The sequence below is a fragment of the Bombus terrestris genome, chromosome 3 (genome assembly GCF_910591885.1).
Source record: "Bombus terrestris chromosome 3, iyBomTerr1.2, whole genome shotgun sequence".
NCBI classification, from domain to species: domain Eukaryota; kingdom Metazoa; phylum Arthropoda; class Insecta; order Hymenoptera; family Apidae; genus Bombus; species Bombus terrestris.
This window is the reverse complement of record NC_063271.1, coordinates 19,878,053-19,902,547: the sequence shown is the minus strand read 5'-3', so window position 1 is coordinate 19,902,547 and position 24,495 is coordinate 19,878,053.

The following is a 24,495-nucleotide window of genomic DNA, read 5'->3' as shown; positions in this document are numbered from 1 at the left end:
TTATATAGTAATAGTACATAACGTTATACGTTATATAGTAATAGTATATAAAGTTATACGTTATATAGTAATAGCATATAACGTTATACGTTATTACGTAATAGTATATAACGTTATACGTTATATAGTAATATTATATAACGTTATGCGTTATATAGTAATAGTATATAACGTTATACGTTATTACGTAATAGTATATAACGTTATACGTTATATAGTAATATTATATAACGTTATGCGTTATATAGTAATAGTATATAACGTTATACGTTATATAGTAATAGTATATAACGTTATACGTTATTACGTAATAGTATATAACGTTATACGTTATATAGTAATATTATATAACGTTATACGTTATATAGTAATAGTATATAACGTTATACGTTATATAGTAATAGTATATAACGTTATGCGTTATATAGTAATAGTATATAACGTTATACGATAGTTCATAATAGTATATACCGTTATACGTTATATAGTAATAGTATATAACGTTATACGTTAGTACGTAATAATATACAACGTTGTACGTGATATGGCAATACTATATAACGTTATACGTTATTACGTAATAGTATATAACGTTATACGTTATTACGTAATAGTATATAACGTTATACGTTATTACGTAATAGTATATAACGTTATACGTTATATAGTAATATTATATAACGTTATGCGTTATATAGTAATAGTATATAACGTTATACGTTATATAGTAATAGTATATAACGTTATACGTTATATAGTAATAGTATATAACGTTATACGTTATATAAAAATAGTATATAACGTTATACGTTACATAGTAATAGTATATAACGTTATACGTTATATAGTAATAGTATATAACGTTATACGATATAGTAATATTATATAACGTTATACGTTATATAGTAATATTATATAACGTTATGCGTTATATAGTAATAGTATATAACGTTATACGTTATATAGTAATAGTATATAACGTTATACGTTATATAGTAATAGTATATAACGTTATACGTTATATAGTAATAGTATATAACGTTATACGTTATATAGTAATATTATATAACGTTATGCGTTATATAGTAATAGTATATAACGGTATACGTTATATAGTAATAGTATATAACGTTATGCGTTATATAGTAATAGTATATAACGTTATACGATAGTACGGAATAGTATATATCGTTATACGTTATATAGTAATAGTATATAACGTTATACGTTAGTACGTAATAATATACAACGTTATACGTGATATGGCAATACTATATAACGTTATACGTTATTACGTAATAGTAAATAACGTTATACGTTATATAGTAATATTATATAACGTTATACGTTATATAGTAATAGTATATAACGTTATACGTTATATAGTAATAGTATATAACGTTATACGTTATATAGTAATATTATATAACGTTATGCGTTATATAGTAATAGTATATAACGTTATACGATAGTACGGAATAGTATATATCGTTATACGTTATATAGTAATAGTATATAACGTTATACGTTAATACGTAATAGTATATATCGTTATAAGTTATATAGTGATAGTATATTGCGATATACGTTATATAGTAATAGTATATAACGTTATACGTTATATAATAATAGCATATAACGTTATACGTTATATAGTAATAGTATATAACGTTATACGTTATATAGTAATAGTATATAACGTTATACGTTATATAGTAATATTATATAACGTTATGCGTTATATAGTAATAGTATATAACGTTATACGTTATATAGTAATAGTAAATAACGTTATACGTTATATAGTAATATTATATAACGTTATGCGTTATATAGTAATAGTATATAACGTTATACGATAGTACGGAATAGTATATATCGTTATACGTTATATAGTAATAGTATATAACGTTATACGTTATTACGTAATAGTATATAACGTTATACGTTATTACGTAATAGTATATAACGTTATACGTTATTACGTAATAGTATATAACGTTATACGTTATATAGTAATATTATATAACGTTATGCGTTATATAGTAATAGTATATAACGTTGTACGTTATATAGTAATAGTATATAACGTTATACGTTATATAGTAATAGTATATAACGTTATACGTTATATAAAAATAGTATATAACGTTATACGTTACATAGTAATAGTATATAACGTTATACGTTATATAGTAATAGTATATAACGTTATACGATATAGTAATAGTATATAACGTTATACGTTATATAGTAATATTATATAACGTTATGCGTTATATAGTAATAGTATATAACGTTATACGTTATATAGTAATAGTATATAACGTTATACGTTATATAGTAATAGTATATAACGTTATACGTTATATTGTAATATTATATAACGTTATGCGTTATATAGTAATAGTATAGAACGGTATACGTTATATAGTAATAGTATATAACGTTATGCGTTATATAGTAATAGTATATAACGTTATACGATAGTACGGAATAGTATATATCGTTATACGTTATATAGTAATAGTATATAACGTTATACGTTAGTACGTAATAATATACAACGTTATACGTGATATGGCAATACTATATAACGTTATACGTTATTACGTAATAGTAAATAACGTTATACGTTATATAGTAATAGTATATAACGTTATACGTTACATAGTAATAGTATATAACGTTATACGATATAGTAATAGTATATAACGTTATACGTTATATAGTAATATTATATAACGTTATGCGTTATATAGTAATAGTATATAACGTTATACGTTATATAGTAATAGTATATAACGTTATACGTTATATAGTAATATTATATAACGTTATACGTTATATAGTAATATTATATAACGTTATGCGTTATATAGTAATAGTATATAACGTTATACGATAGTACGGAATAGTATATATCGTTATACGTTATATAGTAATAGTATATAACGTTATACGTTATATAGTAATAGTATATAACGTTATACGTTATATAGTAATAGTATATAACGTTATACGTTATATAGTAATATTATATAACGTTATGCGTTATATAGTAATAGTATATAACGTTATACGATAGTACGGAATAGTATATATCGTTATACGTTATATAGTAATAGTATATAACGTTATACGTTATTACGTAATAGTATATAACGTTATACGTTATATAGTAATATTATATAACGTTATGCGTTATATAGTAATAGTATATAACGTTGTACGTTATATAGTAATAGTATATAACGTTATACGTTATATAGTAATAGTATATAACGTTATACGTTGTATAAAAATAGTATATAACGTTATACGTTACATAGTAATAGTATATAACGTTATACGTTATATAGTAATAGTATATAACGTTATACGATATAGTAATAGTATATAACGTTATACGTTATATAGTAATATTATATAACGTTATGCGTTATATAGTAATAGTATATAACGTTATACGATAGTACGGAATAGTATATATCGTTATACGTTATATAGTAATAGTATATAACGTTATACGTTATATAGTAATATTATATAACGTTATGCGTTATATAGTAATAGTATATAACGTTATACGATAGTACGGAATAGTATATATCGTTATACGTTATATAGTAATAGTATATAACGTTATACGTTATATAGTAATAGTATATAACGTTATACGTTATATAGTAATAGTATATAACGTTATACGTTATATAGTAATATTATATAACGTTATGCGTTATATAGTAATATTATATAACGTTATGCGTTATATAGTAATAGTATACAACGTTATACGTTATATAGTAATAGTATATAACGTTATACGTTATATAGTAATATTATATAACGTTATACGTTATATAGTAATATTATATAACGTTATGCGTTATATAGTAATAGTATATAACGTTATACGATAGTACGGAATAGTATATATCGTTATACGTTATATAGTAATAGTATATAACGTTATACGTTATATAGTAATAGTATATAACGTTATACGTTATATAGTAATAGTATATAACGTTATACGTTATATAGTAATATTATATAACGTTATGCGTTATATAGTAATAGTATATAACGTTATACGATAGTACGGAATAGTATATATCGTTATACGTTATATAGTAATAGTATATAACGTTATACGTTAATTTGTAATAGTATATATCGTTATAAGTTATATAGTGATAGTATATAGCGATATACGTTATATAGTAATAGTATATAACGTTATACGTTATATAATAATAGCATATAACGTTATACGTTATATAGTAATAGTATATAACGTTATACGTTATATAGTAATAGTATATAACGTTATACGTTATATAGTAATATTATATAACGTTATGCGTTATATAGTAATAGTATATAACGTTATACGTTATATAGTAATAGTATATAACGTTATACGTTATATAGTAATATTATATAACGTTATGCGTTATATAGTAATAGTATATAACGTTATACGATAGTACGGAATAGTATATATCGTTATACGTTATATAGTAATAGTATATAACGTTATGCGTTATATACTAATAGTATATAACGCTATACGATAGTACGTAATAGTATATATCGTTATACGTTATATAGTAATAGTATATAACGTTATACGTTAGTACGTAATAATATACAACGTTATACGTGATATGGCAATACTATATAACGTTATACGTTATTACGTAATAGTATATAACGTTATAAGTTATATAGTAATAGTATATAACGTTATACGTTATATAGTAATAGTATATAACGTTATACGTTATATAGTAATAGTTTATAACGTTATACGTTATATAGTAATATTATATAACGTTATGCGTTATATAGTAATAGTATATAACGTTATACGTTATATAGTAATAGTATATAACGTTATGCGTTATATAGTAATAGTATATAACGTTATACGATAGTTCATAATAGTATATATCGTTATACGTTATATAGTAATAGTATATAACGTTATACGTTAGTACGTAATAATATACAACGTTGTACGTGATATGGCAATACTATATAACGTTATACGTTATTACGTAATAGTATATAACGTTATACGTTATTACGTAATAGTATATAACGTTATACGTTATTACGTAATAGTATATAACGTTATACGTTATATAGTAATATTATATAACGTTATGCGTTATATAGTAATAGTATATAACGTTATACGTTATATAGTAATAGTATATAACGTTATACGTTATATAGTAATAGTATATAACGTTACACGTTATATAAAAATAGTATATAACGTTATACGTTACATAGTAATAGTATATAACGTTATACGTTATATAGTAATAGTATATAACGTTATACGTTATATAGTAATATTATATAACGTTATGCGTTATATAGTAATAGTATATAACGTTATACGTTATATAGTAATAGTATATAACGTTATACGTTATATAGTAATAGTATATAACGTTATACGTTATTACGTAATAGTATATAACGTTATACGTTATTACGTAATAGTATATAACGTTATACGTTATATAGTAATAGTATATAACGTTATACGTTATATAGTAATAGTATATAACGTTATACGTTAGTACGTAATAATATACAACGTTATACGTGATATGGCAATACTATATAACGTTATACGTTATTACGTAATAGTATATAACGTTATACATTGTATAGTAATAGTATATAACGTTATACGTTATGTAGTGATAGTATATAACGTTATACGTTATATAGTAATAGTATATAACGTTATGCGTTATATAGTAATAGTATATAACGTTATACGATAGTACGGAATAGTATATATCGTTATACGTTATATAGTAATAGTATATAACGTTATACGTTAGTACGTAATAATATACAACGTTATACGTGATATGGCAATACTATATAACGTTATACGTTATTACGTAATAGTATATAACGTTCTAAGTTATATAGTAATAGTATATAACGTTATACGTTATATAGTAATAGTATATAACGTTATACGTTATATAGTAATAGTTTATAACGTTATACGTTATATAGTAATAGTATATAACGTTATACGTTATATAAAAATAGTATATAACGTTATACGTTACATAGTAATAGTATATAACGTTATACGTTATATAGTAATAGTATATAACGTTATGCGATATAGTAATAGTATATAACGTTATACGTTATATAGTAATATTATATAACGTTATGCGTTATATAGTAATAGTATATAACGTTATACGTTATATAGTAATAGTATATAACGTTATACGTTATATAGTAATAGTATATAACGTTATACGTTATATTGTAATATTATATAACGTTATGCGTTATATAGTAATAGTATAGAACGGTATACGTTATATAGTAATAGTATATAACGTTATGCGTTATATAGTAATAGTATATAACGTTATACGATAGTACGGAATAGTATATATCGTTATACGTTATATAGTAATAGTATATAACGTTATACGTTAGTACGTAATAATATACAACGTTATACGTGATATGGCAATACTATATAACGTTATACGTTATTACGTAATAGTAAATAACGTTATACGTTATATAGTAATAGTATATAACGTTATACGTTACATAGTAATAGTATATAACGTTATACGATATAGTAATAGTATATAACGTTATACGTTATATAGTAATATTATATAACGTTATGCGTTATATAGTAATAGTATATAACGTTATACGTTATATAGTAATAGTATATAACGTTATACGTTATATAGTAATATTATATAACGTTATACGTTATATAGTAATATTATATAACGTTATGCGTTATATAGTAATAGTATATAACGTTATACGATAGTACGGAATAGTATATATCGTTATACGTTATATAGTAATAGTATATAACGTTATACGTTATATAGTAATAGTATATAACGTTATACGTTATATAGTAATAGTATATAACGTTATACGTTATATAGTAATATTATATAACGTTATGCGTTATATAGTAATAGTATATAACGTTATACGATAGTACGGAATAGTATATATCGTTATACGTTATATAGTAATAGTATATAACGTTATACGTTATTACGTAATAGTATATAACGTTATTCGTTATTACGTAATAGTATATAACGTTATACGTTATATAGTAATATTATATAACGTTATGCGTTATATAGTAATAGTATATAACGTTGTACGTTATATAGTAATAGTATATAACGTTATACGTTATATAGTAATAGTATATAACGTTATACGTTATATAAAAATAGTATATAACGTTATACGTTACATAGTAATAGTATATAACGTTATACGTTATATAGTAATAGTATATAACGTTATACGATATAGTAATAGTATATAACGTTATACGTTATATAGTAATATTATATAACGTTATGCGTTATATAGTAATAGTATATAACGTTATACGTTATATAGTAATAGTATATAACGTTATACGTTATATAGTAATAGTATATAACGTTATACGTTATATAGTAATATTATATAACGTTATGCGTTATATAGTAATAGTATAGAACGGTATACGTTATATAGTAATAGTATATAACGTTATGCGTTATATAGTAATAGTATATAACGTTATACGATAGTACGGAATAGTATATATCGTTATACGTTATATAGTAATAGTATATAACGTTATACGTTAGTACGTAATAATATACAACGTTATACGTGATATGGCAATACTATATAACGATATACGTTATTACGTAATAGTAAATAACGTTATACGTTATATAGTAATAGTATATAACGTTATACGTTACATAGTAATAGTATATAACGTTATACGATATAGTAATAGTATATAACGTTATACGTTATATAGCAATATTATATAACGTTATACGTTATATAGTAATATTATATAACGTTATGCGTTATATAGTAATAGTATATAACGTTATACGATAGTACGGAATAGTATATATCGTTATACGTTATATAGTAATAGTATATAACGTTATACGTTATATAGTAATAGTATATAACGTTATACGTTATATAGTAATAGTATATAACGTTATACGTTATATAGTAATATTATATAACGTTATGCGTTATATAGTAATAGTATATAACGTTATACGATAGTACGGAATAGTATATATCGTTATACGTTATATAGTAATAGTATATAACGTTATACGTTAATTTGTAATAGTATATATCGTTATAAGTTATATAGTGATAGTATATAGCGATATACGTTATATAGTAATAGTATATAACGTTATACGTTATATAATAATAGCATATAACGTTATACGTTATATAGCAATAGTATATAACGTTATACGTTATATAGTAATAGTATATAACGTTATACGTTATATAGTAATATTATATAACGTTATGCGTTATATAGTAATAGTATATAACGTTATACGTTATATAGTAATAGTATATAACGTTATACGTTATATAGTAATATTATATAACGTTATGCGTTATATAGTAATAGTATATAACGTTATACGATAGTACGGAATAGTATATATCGTTATACGTTATATAGTAATAGTATATAACGTTATGCGTTATATACTAATAGTATATAACGCTATACGATAGTACGTAATAGTATATATCGTTATACGTTATATAGTAATAGTATATAACGTTATACGTTAGTACGTAATAATATACAACGTTATACGTGATATGGCAATACTATATAACGTTATACGTTATTACGTAATAGTATATAACGTTATAAGTTATATAGTAATAGTATATAACGTTATACGTTATATAGTAATAGTATATAACGTTATGCGTTATATAGTAATAGTATATAACGTTATACGTTATATAGTAATAGTATATAACGTTATGCGTTATATAGTAATAGTATATAACGTTATACGATAGTTCATAATAGTATATATCGTTATACGTTATATAGTAATAGTATATAACGTTATACGTTTGTACGTAATAATATACAACGTTGTACGTGATATGGCAATACTATATAACGTTATACGTTATTACGTAATAGTATATAACGTTATACGTTATTACGTAATAGTATATAACGTTATACGTTATATAGTAATATTATATAACGTTATGCGTTATATAGTAATAGTATATAACGTTATACGTTATATAGTAATAGTATATAACGTTATACGTTATATAGTAATAGTATATAACGTTACACGTTATATAAAAATAGTATATAACGTTATACGTTACATAGTAATAGTATATAACGTTATACGTTATATAGTAATAGTATATAACGTTATACGATATAGTTATAGTATATAACGTTATACGTTATATAGTAATATTATATAACGTTATGCGTTATATAGTAATAGTATATAACGTTATACGTTATATAGTAATAGTATATAACGTTATACGTTATATAGTAATAGTATATAACGTTATACGTTATATAGTAATAGTATATAACGTTATACGTTATATAGTAATAGTATATAACGTTATACGTTATTACGTAATAGTATATAGCGTTATACGTTATATAGTAATATTATACAACGTTATACGTTATATAGTAATATTATATAACGTTATACGTTATATAGTAATAGTATATAACGTTATACGTTATATAGTAATATTATATAACGTTATGCGTTATATAGTAATAGTATGTAACGTTATACGTTATATAGTAATAGTATATAACGTTATGCGTTCTATAGTAATAGTATATAACGTTATACGATAGTACGGAATAGTATATATCGTTATACGTTATATAGTAATAGTATATAACGTTATACGTTATTACGTAATAGTATATAACGTTATACGTTATTACGTAATAGTATATAACGTTACACGTTATTACGTAATAGTATATAACGTTATACGTTATATAGTAATAGTATATAAAGTTATACGTTATATAGTAATAGTATATAACGTTATACATTATATAGTAATAGTATATAACGTTATACGTTATATAGTAATATTATATAACGTTATACGTTATATAGTAATATTATATAACGTTATACGTTATATAGTAATAGTATGTAACGTTATACGTTATATAGTAATATTATACAACGTTATGCGTTATATAGTAATAGTATATAACGTTATACGTTATATAGTAATATTATATAACGTTATGCGTTATATAGTAATAGAATATAACGTTATACGTTATATAGTAATAGTATATAACGTTATACGTTATATAGTAATAGTACATAACGTTATACGTTATATAGTAATAGTATATAACGTTATACGTTAATACGGAATAGTATATATCGTTATACGTTATATAGTAATAGTATATAACGTTATACGTTATATAGTAATAGTATATAACGTTATACGTTATATAGTAATAGTATATAACGTTATACGTTAGTACGTAATAATATACAACGTTATACGTGATATGGCAATACTATATAACGTTATACGTTATTACGTAATAGTATATAACGTTATACATTGTATAGTAATAGTATATAACGTTATACGTTATGTAGTGATAGTATATAACGTTATACGTTATATAGTAATAGTATATAACGTTATGCGTTATATAGTAATAGTATATAACGTTATACGATAGTTCATAATAGTATATATCGTTATACGTTATATAGTAATAGTATATAACGTTATACGTTAGTACGTAATAATATACAACGTTATACGTGATATGGCAATACTATATAACGTTATACGTTATTACGTAATAGTATATAACGTTCTAAGTTATATAGTAATAGTATATAACGTTATACGTTATATAGTAATAGTATATAACGTTATACGTTATATAGTAATAGTTTATAACGTTATACGTTATATAGTAATATTATATAACGTTATGCGTTATATAGTAATAGTATATAACGTTATACGTTATATAGTAATAGTATATAACGTTATGCGTTATATAGTAATAGTATATAACGTTATACGATAGTTCATAATAGTATATATCGTTATACGTTATATAGTAATAGTATATAACGTTATACGTTAGTACGTAATAATATACAACGTTGTACGTGATATGGCAATACTATATAACGTTATACGTTATTACGTAATAGTATATAACGTTATACGTTATTACGTAATAGTATATAACGTTATACGAGATATAGTAATATTATATAACGTTATGCGTTATATAGTAATAGTATATAACGTTATACGTTATATAGTAATAGTATATAACGTTATACGTTATATAGTAATAGTATATAACGTTATACGTTATATAAAAATAGTATATAACGTTATACGTTACATAGTAATAGTATATAACGTTATACGTTATATAGTAATAGTATATAACGTTATACGATATAGTAATAGTATATAACGTTATACGTTATATAGTAATATTATATAACGTTATGCGTTATATAGTAATAGTATATAACGTTATACGTTATATAGTAATAGTATATAACGTTATACGTTATATAGTAATAGTATATAACGTTATACGTTATATAGTAATAGTATATAACGTTATACGTTATATAGTAATATTATATAACGTTATGCGTTATATAGTAATAGTATATAACGGTATACGTTATATAGTAATAGTATATAACGTTATGCGTTATATAGTAATAGTATATAACGTTATACGATAGTACGGAATAGTATATATCGTTATACGTTATATAGTAATAGTATATAACGTTATACGTTAGTACGTAATAATATACAACGTTATACGTGATATGGCAATACTATATAACGTTATACGTTATTACGTAATAGTAAATAACGTTATACGTTATATAGTAATATCATATAACGTTATACGTTATATAGTAATAGTATATAACGTTATACGTTATATAGTAATAGTATATAACGTTATACGTTATATAGTAATATTATATAACGTTATGCGTTATATAGTAATAGTATATAACGTTATACGATAGTACGGAATAGTATATATCGTTATACGTTATATAGTAATAGTATATAACGTTATACGTTAATACGTAATAGTATATATCGTTATAAGTTATATAGTGATAGTATATAGCGATATACGTTATATAGTAATAGTATATAACGTTATACGTTATATAATAATAGCATATAACGTTATACGTTATATAGTAATAGTATATAACGTTATACGTTATATAGTAATAGTATATAACGTTATACGTTATATAGTAATATTATATAACGTTATGCGTTATATAGTAATAGTATATAACGTTATACGTTATATAGTAATAGTATATAACGTTATACGTTATATAGTAATATTATATAACGTTATGCGTTATATAGTAATAGTATATAACGTTATACGATAGTACGGAATAGTATATATCGTTATACGTTATATAGTAATAGTATATAACGTTATACGTTATATAGTAATAGTATATAACGTTATACGTTATATAGTAATAGTATATAACGTTATACGTTATATAGTAATAGTATACAACGTTATACGTTATATAGTAATAGTATATAACGTTATACGTTAGTACGTAATATTATACAACGTTATACGTGATATGGCAATACTATATAACGTTATACGTTATTACGTAATAGTATATAACGTTATACGCTGGTACGTAATAATATACAACGTTATACGTGATATGGCAATACTATATAACGTTATACGTTATTACGTAATAGTATATAACGCTATACGTTATTACGTAATAGTATACAACGTTATACGTGATATGGTAATACTATATAACGTTATATGTTAGTACGTAATAATATACAACGTTACACGTGATATGGTAATACTATATAACGTTATACGCTATTACGTAATAGTATATAACGTTATACGTTAATATGTAATAGTATATATCGTTATACGTTATATAGTAATAGTATATAACGTTATACGTTATATAGTAATATTATATAACGTTATGCGTTATATAGTAATAGTATATAACGTTATACGATAGTACGGAATAGTATATATCGTTATACGTTATATAGTAATAGTATATAACGTTATACGTTATATAGTAATAGTATATAACGTTATACGTTATATAGTAATAGTACATAACGTTATACGTTATATAGTAATAGTATATAACGTTATACGTTAATACGGAATAGTATATATCGTTATACGTTATATAGTAATAGTATATAACGTTATACGTTATATAGTAATAGTATATAACGTTATACGTTATATAGTAATAGTATATAACGTTATACGTTAGTACGTAATAATATACAACGTTATACGTGATATGGCAATACTATATAACGTTATACGTTATTACGTAATAGTATATAACGTTATACATTGTATAGTAATAGTATATAACGTTATACGTTATGTAGTGATAGTATATAACGTTATACGTTATATAGTAATAGTATATAACGTTATGCGTTATATAGTAATAGTATATAACGTTATACGATAGTTCATAATAGTATATATCGTTATACGTTATATAGTAATAGTATATAACGTTATACGTTAGTACGTAATAATATACAACGTTATACGTGATATGGCAATACTATATAACGTTATACGTTATTACGTAATAGTATATAACGTTCTAAGTTATATAGTAATAGTATATAACGTTATACGTTATATAGTAATAGTATATAACGTTATACGTTAGTACGTAATATTATACAACGTTATACGTGATATGGCAATACTATATAACGTTATACGTTATTACGTAATAGTATATAACGTTATACGCTGGTACGTAATAATATACAACGTTATACGTGATATGGCAATACTATATAACGTTATACGTTATAACGTAATAGTATATAACGCTATACGTTATTACGTAATAGTATACAACGTTATACGTGATATGGTAATACTATATAACGTTATATGTTAGTACGTAATAATATACAACGTTACACGTGATATGGTAATACTATATAACGTTATACGCTATTACGTAATAGTATATAACGTTATACGTTAATATGTAATAGTATATATCGTTATACGTTATATAGTAATAGTATATAACGTTATACGTTATATAGTAATAGTATATAACGTTATACGTTATATAGTAATATTATATAACGTTATGCGTTCTATAGTAATAGTATATAACGTTATACGATAGTACGGAATAGTATATATCGTTATACGTTATATAGTAATAGTATATAACGTTATACGTTATATAGTAATATTATATAACGTTATACGTTATATAGTAATATTATATAACGTTATACGTTATATAGTAATAGTATATAACGTTATACGTTATATAGTAATATTATATAACGTTATGCGTTATATAGTAATAGTATATAACGTTATACGTTATATAGTAATAGTATATAACGTTATGCGTTCTATAGTAATAGTATATAACGTTATACGATAGTACGGAATGGTATATATCGTTATACGTTATATAGTAATAGTATATAACGTTATACGTTATTACGTAATAGTATATAACGTTATACGTTATATAGTGATAGTATATAACGTTATACGTTATATAGTAATAGTATATAACGTTATACATTATATAGTAATAGTATATAACGTTATACGTTATATAGTAATATTATATAACGTTATACGTTATATAGTAATATTATATAACGTTATACGTTATATAGTAATAGTATGTAACGTTATACGTTATATAGTAATATTATACAACGTTATGCGTTATATAGTAATAGTATATAACGTTATACGTTATATAGTAATATTATATAACGTTATGCGTTATATAGTAATAGAATATAACGTTATACGTTATATAGTAATAGTATATAACGTTATACGTTATATAGTAATAGTACATAACGTTATACGTTATATAGTAATAGTATATAACGTTATACGTTAATACGGAATAGTATATATCGTTATACGTTATATAGTAATAGTATATAACGTTATACGTTATATAGTAATAGTATATAACGTTATACGTTATATAGTAATAGTATATAACGTTATACGTTAGTACGTAATAATATACAACGTTATACGTGATATGGCAATACTATATAACGTTATACGTTATTACGTGATAGTATATAACGTTATACATTGTATAGTAACAGTATATAACGTTATACGTTATGTAGTGATAGTATATAACGTTATACGTTATATAGTAATAGTACATAACGTTATACGTTATATAGTAATAGTATATAACGTTATACGTTATATAGTAATAGTATATAACGTTATGCGTTATATACTAATAGTATATAACGCTATACGATAGTACGTAATAGTATATAACGTTATACGTTATATAGTAATAGTATATAACGTTATACGTTAGTACGTAATAATATACAACGTTATACGTGATATGGCAATACTATATAACGTTATACGTTATTACGTGATAGTATATAACGTTATACATTGTATAGTAATAGTATATAACGTTATACGTTATGTAGTGATAGTATATAACGTTATACGTTATATAGTAATAGTACATAACGTTATACGTTATATAGTAATAGTATATAACGTTATACGTTATATAGTAATAGTATATAACGTTATGCGTTATATACTAATAGTATATAACGCTATACGATAGTACGTAATAGTATATATCGTTATACGTTATATAGTAATAGTATATAACGTTATACTTTAGTACGTAATAGTATACAACGTTATACGTTATATAGTAATAGTATATAACGTTATGCGTTATATACTAATAGTATATAACGCTATACGATAGTACGTAATAGTATATATCGTTATACGTTATATAGTAATAGTATATAACGTTATACGTTAGTACGTAATAGTATACAACGTTATACGTGATATGGCAATACTATATAACGTTATACGTTATTACGTAATAGTATATAACGTTATAAGTTATATAGTAATAGTATATAACGTTATACGTTATATAGTAATAGTATATAACGTTTTACGTTATATAGTAATAGTATATAACGTTATACGTTATATAGTAATATTATATAACGTTATGCGTTATATAGTAATAGTATATAACGTTATACGATAGTACATAATAGTATATATCGTTATACGTTATATAGTAATAGTATATAACGTTATACGTTATATAGTAATAGTATGTAACGTTATACGTTAGTACGTAATAATATACAACGATATACGTGATATGGTAAAACTATATAACGTTATACGCTATTACGTAATAGTATATAACGTTATACGTTAATACGGAATAGTATATATCGTTATACCTTATATAGTAATAGTATATAACGTTATAGATTATATAGTAATAGTATATAACGTTATACGTTATATAGTAACAGTATATAACGTTATACGTTATATAGTAATAGTATATAACGTTATACGTTAGTACGTAATAATGTACAACGTTGTACGTGATATGGCAATACTATATAACGTTATACGTTATTACGTAATTGTATATAACGTTATACGTTATAGAGTAATATTATATAACGTTATGCGTTATATAGTAATAGTATATAACGTTATACGTTATATAGTAATAGTATATAACGTTATACGTTATATAGTAATAGTACATAACGTTATACGATATAGTAATAGTATATAACGTTATACGTTATATAGTAATATTATATAACGTTATGCGTTATATAGTAATAGTATATAACGTTATACGTTATATAGTAATAGTATATAACGTTATACGTTATATAGTAATAGTATATAACGTTACACGTTATATAGTAATAGTATATAACGTTATACGTTATATAGTAATAGTATATAACGTTATACGATATAGTAATAGTATATAACGTTATGCGTTATATAGTAATAGTATATAACGTTATACGTTATATAGTAATAGTATATAACGTTATGAGTTGTATAGTAATAGTATATAACGTTATACGATAGTACGGAATAGTATATATCGTTATACGTTATATAGTAATAGTATATAACGTTATACGTTATTACGTAATAGTATATAACGTTATACGTTAATACGTAATAGTATATATTGTTATAAGTTATATAGTAATAGAATATAGCGATATACGTTATATAGTAATAGTATATAACGTTATACGTTATATAATAATAGTATATAACGTTATACGTTATATAGTAATATTATATAACGTTATGCGTTATATAGTAATAGTATATAACGTTATACGTTATATAGTAATAGTATATAACGTTATACGTTATATAGTAATAGTATATAACGTTATACGTTATATAGTAATAGTATATAACGTTATACGTTAGTACGTAATAATATACAACGTTATACGTGATATGGCAATACTATATAACGTTATACGTTATTACGTAATAGTATATAACGTTATACGTTATATAGTAATAGTATATAACGTTATACGTTATATAGTAATATTATATAACGTTATGCGTTATATAGTAATAGTATATAACGTTATACGATAGTACGGAATAGTATATATCGTTATACGTTATATAGTAATAGTATATAACGTTATACGTTATATAGTAATAGTATATAACGTTATGCGTTATATAGTAATAGTATATAACGTTATACGTTATATAGTAATAGTATATAACGTTATACGTTAATACGTAATAGTATATATCGTTATACGTTATATAGTAATAGTATATAACGTTATACGTTATATAGTAATAGTATATAACGTTATACGTTATATAGTAATAGTATATAACGTTATACGTTATATAGTAATAGTATATAACGTTATATGTTATATAGTAATATTATATAACGTTATGCGTTATATAGTAATAGTATATAACGTTATACGTTATATAGTAATAGTATATAACGTTATACGTTATATAGTAATAGTATATAACGTTATACGTTATATAGTAATAGTATATAACGTTATACGTTATATAGTAATAGTATATAACGTTATACGCTATTACGTAATAGTATATAACGTTATACGTTAATACGGAATAGTATATATCGTTATACCTTATATAGTAATAGTATATAACGTTATACCTTATATAGTAATAGTATATAACGTTATACGTTATATAGTAATAGTATATAACGTTATACGTTATATAGTAATAGTATATAACGTTATACGTTATATAGTAATAGTATATAACGTTATACGTTAGTACGTAATAATGTACAACGTTGTACGTGATATGGCAATACTATATAACGTTATACGTTATTACGTAATAGTATATAACGTTATACGTTATATAGTAATAGTATATAACGTTATACGTTATATAGTAATAGTATATAACGTTATACGTTAGTACGTAATAATGTACAACGTTATACGTTATATAGTAATAGTATATAACGTTATACGATATAGTAATAGTATATAACGTTATACGTTATATAGTAATATTATATAACGTTATGCGTTATATAGTAATAGTATATAACGTTATACGTTATATAGTAATAGTATATAACGTTATACGTTATATAGTAATAGTATACAACGTTATACGTTATATAGTAATAGTATATAACGTTATACGTTATATAGTAATAGTATACAACGTTATACGTTATATAGTAATAGTATATAACGTTATACGTTATATAGTAATAGTATATAACGTTATACGTTATATAGTAATATTATATAACGTTATGCGTTATATAGTAATAGTATATAACGTTATACGATAGTACGGAATAGTATATATCGTTATACGTTATATAGTAATAGTATATAACGTTATACGTTATATAGTAATAGTATACAACGTTATACGTTTATAGTAATAGTATATAACGTTATACGTTATATAGTAATAGTATACAACGTTATACGTTCTATAGTAATAGTATATAACGTTATACGTTATATAGTAATAGTATACAACGTTATACGTTATATAGTAATAGTATATAACGTTATACGTTATATAGTAATAGTATATAACGTTATACGTTATATAGTAATATTATATAACGTTATACGTTATATAGTAATAGTATATAACGTTATACGATATAGTAATAGTATATAACGTTATACGTTATATAGTAATATTATATAACGTTATGCGTTATATAGTAATAGTATATAACGTTATACGTTATATAGTAATAGTATATAACGTTATACGTTATATAGTCATAGTATATAACGTTATACGATAGTACGGAATAGTATATATCGTTATACGTTATATAGTAATAGTATATAACGTTATACGTTAGTACGTAATAATATACAACGTTATACGTGATATGGCAATACTATATAACGTTATACGTTATTACGTAATAGTATATAACGTTATACGTTATATAGTAATAGTATATAACGTTATACGTTATATAGTAATATTATATAACGTTATGCGTTATATAGTAATAGTATATAACGTTATACGATAGTACGGAATAGTATATATCGTTATACGTTATATAGTAATAGTATATAACGTTATACGTTATATAGTAATAGTATATAACGTTATGCGTTATATAGTAATAGTATATAACGTTATACGTTATATAGTAATAGTATATAACGTTATACGTTATATAGTAATAGTATATAACGTTATACGTTAGTACGTAATAATATACAACGTTATACGTGATACGGCAATACTATATAACGTTATACGTTATTACGTAATAGTATATAACGTTATACGTTATATAGTAATAGTATATAACGTTATACGTTAATACGTAATAGTATATATCGTTATACGTTATATAGTAATAGTATATAACGTTATACGTTATATAGTAATAGTATATAACGTTATACGTTATATAGTAATAGTATATAACGTTATACGTTATATAGTAATAGTATATAACGTTATATGTTATATAGTAATATTATATAACGTTATGCGTTATATAGTAATAGTATATAACGTTATACGTTATATAGTAATAGTATATAACGTTATACGTTATATAGTAATAGTATATAACGTTATACGTTATATAGTAATAGTATATAACGTTATACGTTAGTACGTAATAATATACAACGTTATACGTGATATGGCAATACTATATAACGTTATACGTTATTACGTAATAGTATATAACGTTATACGTTATATAGTAATAGTATATAACGTTATACGTTATATAGTAATAGTATATAACGTTATGCGTTATATAGTAATAGTATGTCGGAGATGCAGAGACATCGAGCCTTTCTTTTGGAAGATTTCTCAATACTTGGGCTCGGGGTGACATAACTGGTCGCCGAACGTAGCCACGGTCACTGGATGAACGAAATGTTTTACAAAGGAGGTTCCAGTGTTAAGGGATACGCTGTATAAACAATCAAGTCTTGATCAGGAGCAATGCTGGTTTATGTGGAAATGCCTACTTACGGCGCTTGGGAATTTGTTGATATTCCCGATCGATATGTATTTGATATATGTAACTGTATCTGTCTTTTATTTTGCAATCTCCTTGGAGAGTTTACTGTCATCGTCTTGGAGTCAGTCTTAGAGAAACCCTGTGCCAGAGTGAACGTGTCGGTGTGCTATCAAAAATATATTAAAACGTACAGAAAGTTTCCCGTTGACCGTGGATTCGTTACAGAACCCAAGAATATTATTTAAAGCATTTGTTTACTTATTGTTTGTTATCTTAGTTAACCGATAAACTAATTATTTATCAAACTTTGTAAAGAAATATAATTTTATGTAAATACAACCTTTATTGAACATCATGATGGCAAATGCTAACGAAGAATCGTCTCGCGCTCGAAATCCAAACGACAATTCGACATATATAATAATTCGACATATATTCGACATATATTCGTTATACGTTATATAGTAATAGTATATAACTTTATGCGTTAGTACGTAATAATATACAACGTTATACGTGATATGGCAATACTACATAACGTTATACGTTATTACGTAATAGTATATAACGTTATACGTTATACAGTAATAGTATATAACGTTATACGTTATATAGTAATAGTATATAACGTTATACGTTATATAGTAATAGTATATAACGTTATACGTTATATAGTAATAGTATATAACGGTATACGTTATATAGTAATAGTATATAACGTTATACGTTATATAGTAATAGTATATAACGTTATACGTTATATAGTAGTAGTATATAACGTTATATGTTATATCGTAATAGTATATAACGTTATACGTTATATAGTAATAGTATATAACGTTATACGTTAGTACGTAATAATATACAACGTTATACGTGATATGGTAATACTATATAACGTTATACGCTATTACGTAATAGTATATAACGTTATACGTTAATACGTAATAGTATATATCGTTATACGTTATATAGTAATAGTATATAACGTTATACGTTATATAGTAATAGTATATAACGTTATACGTTATATAGTAATAGTATATAACGTTATACGTTATATAGTAATAGCATATAACGTTATACGTTATATAGTAATAGTATACAACGTTATACGTGATATGGTAATACTATATAACGTTATACGTTAGTACGTAATAATATACAACGTTACACGTGATATGGTAATACTATATAACGTTATACGCTATTACGTAATAGTATATAACGTTATACGTTAATATGTAATAGTATATATCGTTATACGTTATATAGTAATAGTATATAACGTTATACGTTATATAGTAATAGTATATAACGTTATACGTTATATAGTAATAGTATATAACGTTATACGTTATATAGTAATAGTATATAACGTTATACGTTAGTACGTAATAATGTACAACGTTGTACGTGATATGGCAATACTATATAACGTTATACGTTATTACGTAATAGTATATAACGTTATACGTTATAGAGTAATATTATATAACGTTATGCGTTATATAGTAATAGTATATAACGTTATACGTTATATAGTAATAGTATATAACGTTATACGTTATATAGTAATAGTATATAACGTTATACGTTATATAGTAATAGTATATAACGTTATACGTTATATAGTAATAGTATATAACGTTATACGATATAGTAATAGTATATAACGTTATACGTTATATAGTAATATTATATAACGTTATGCGTTATATAGTAATAGTATATAACGTTATACGTTATATAGTAATAGTATATAACGTTATACGTTATATAGTAATAGTATATAACGTTATACGTTATATAGTAATAGTATATAACGTTATACGTTATATAGTAATAGTATATAACGTTATACGTTATTACGTAATAGTATATAACGTTATACGTTATTACGTAATAGTATATAACGTTATACGTTAATACGTAATAGTATATATCGTTATACGTTATATAGTAATAGTATATAACGTTATACGTTATATAGTAATAGTATATAACGTTATACGTTATATAGTAATAGTATATAACGATATACGTTATATAGTAATAGTATATAACGTTATATGTTATATAGTAATATTATATAACGTTATGCGTTATATAGTAATAGTATATAACGTTATACGTTATATAGTAATAGTATATAACGTTATACGTTATATAGTAATAGTATATAACGTTATACGTTATATAGTAATAGTATATAACGTTATACGTTATATAGTAATAGTATATAACGTTATACGTTAGTACGTAATAATATACAACGTTATACGTGATATGGCAATACTATATAACGTTATACGTTATTACGTAATAGTATATAACGTTATACGTTATATAGTAATAGTATATAACGTTATACGTTATATAGTAATAGTATATAACGTTATGCGTTATATAGTAATAGTATGTCGGAGATGCAGAGACATCGAGCCTTTCTTTTGGAAGATTTCTCAATACTTGGGCTCGGGGTGACATAACTGGTCGCCGAACGTAGCCACGGTCACTGGATGAACGAAATGTTTTACAAAGGAGGTTCCAGTGTTAAGGGATACGCTGTATAAACAATCAAGTCTTGATCAGGAGCAATGCTGGTTTATGTGGAAATGCCTACTTACGGCGCTTGGGAATTTGTTGATATTCCCGATCGATATGTATTTGATATATGTAACTGTATCTGTCTTTTATTTTGCAATCTCCTTGGAGAGTTTACTGTCATCGTCTTGGAGTCAGTCTTAGAGAAACCCTGTGCCAGAGTGAACGTGTCGGTGTGCTATCAAAAATATATTAAACGTACAGAAAGTTTCCCGTTGACCGTGGATTCGTTACAGAACCCAAGAATATTATTTAAAGCATTTGTTTACTTATTGTTTGTTATCTTAGTTAACCGATAAACTAATTATTTATCAAACTTTGTAAAGAAATATAATTTTATGTAAATACAACCTTTATTGAACATCATGATGGCAAATGCTAACGAAGAATCGTCTCGCGCTCGAAATCCAAACGACAATTCGACATATATAATAATTCGACATATATTCGACATATATTCGTTATACGTTATATAGTAATAGTATATAACGTTATGCGTTATACAGTAATAGTATATAACGTTATACGTTATATAGTAATAGTATATAACGTTATACGTTATATAGTAATGGTATATAATGTTATACGTTATATAGTAATAGTATATAACGTTATACGTTAATACGTAATAGTATATAACGTTATACGTTATATAGTAATAGTATATAACTTTATGCGTTAGTACGTAATAATATACAACGTTATACGTGATATGGCAATACTACATAACGTTATACGTTATTACGTAATAGTATATAACGTTATACGTTATACAGTAATAGTATATAACGTTATACGTTATATAGTAATAGTATATAACGTTATACGTTATATAGTAATAGTATATAACGTTATACGTTATATAGTAATAGTATATAACGGTATACGTTATATAGTAATAGTACATAACGTTATACGTTATATAGTAATAGTATATAACGTTATACGTTATATAGTAGTAGTATATAACGTTATATGTTATATCGTAATAGTATATAACGTTATACGTTATATAGTAATAGTATATAACGTTATACGTTAGTACGTAATAATATACAACGTTATACGTGATATGGTAATACTATATAACGTTATACGCTATTACGTAATAGTATATAACGTTATACGTTAATACGTAATAGAATATATCGTTATACGTTATATAGTAATAGTATATAACGTTATACGTTATATAGTAATACTATATAACGTTATACGTTATATAGTAATAGTATATAACGTTATACGTTATATCGTAATAGTATATAACGTTATACGTTATATAGTAATAGTATATATCGTTATACGTTAGTACGTAATAATATACAACGTTATACGTGATATGGCAATACTATATAACGTTATACGTTATTACGTAATAGTATATAACGTTATACGTTATATAGTAATAGTATATAACGTTATACGTTATATAGTAATAGTATATAACGTTATACGTTATATAGTAATAGTATATAACGTT